This window comes from Lissotriton vulgaris, chromosome 6 (genome assembly GCF_964263255.1).
Source record: "Lissotriton vulgaris chromosome 6, aLisVul1.2, whole genome shotgun sequence".
In the NCBI taxonomy this organism is placed as follows: domain Eukaryota; kingdom Metazoa; phylum Chordata; class Amphibia; order Caudata; family Salamandridae; genus Lissotriton; species Lissotriton vulgaris.
Genome location: NC_141694.1, coordinates 1,803,599,544 through 1,803,600,416, shown reverse-complemented (window position 1 = coordinate 1,803,600,416; position 873 = coordinate 1,803,599,544).

Below are 873 nucleotides of genomic sequence, written 5' to 3'. Positions count from 1 at the left end.
GGACCGGAAACAAGCTTCCGAGGACCGGTTTCTGGCATTCCAGCCGTCTTCAGCCTGGCTTGCTTGAATCCAGTGGCAAAGTGAGCAAGGGACTCACGTCTGAGCATACCCTGCCACACTTATGGCGGCCAAAAGTGGTACAAAAGGGGGTGGTGATGGGTGATGTTTTTGTTGTAGCCATAATCATCCATGCAATTCTTTTTTCCCCATACTTATCTTCAGCATTGCTTAGGCTACTGTTCCTTCTAATACTCCTCTCAGGCCACTCAATGTCTAATTTTTTTACTTTGTTTTTCATATGCTGCTACTGCTAGTGTGGTACCACTCCTACTAACACCACAACAACGGATTTTCGGTCCAGAGTGGCTTAATTGCCATTTCCCATGCATTCAGCGCTGTGCTTAGCTCTATTCTCAAACACGAATCACAGGTAAGATAAGCATTTAGGGGAGGTAGAATAATGGGCTAGGACTCGGAGGAGAGACTGACAGTAGTACTAGTAAAGTACTAGTAGGCCAATTGAATTCACTAACACTGTTAGTGCCACTTTTGAACATTTTTGGACGTTTTAGATAATTCATGCTGGTAAGTTTGAGGAAACCAAACGTGCCATAACCACCGCCCACCACCCCACAAAATAACATCAACGCGTACACTATGTTGAAGTTTGTAACATAAATAATTGTATTTACCCTAACAAAAATAAACTAGTCCCATCCCTCCCTAACCCAAACAATTGTCCATTTCAAATAGTCCTCTGAAAAGTCCCAAATAATCCCCAACTCCCGAATCCCCCTCCCCCCCCCCCAACAGTCTTTAAAAAAGGGGCAAGGGACACAGTCACTTCCGGCGGTGTCTGGACAGGCGGTCCAG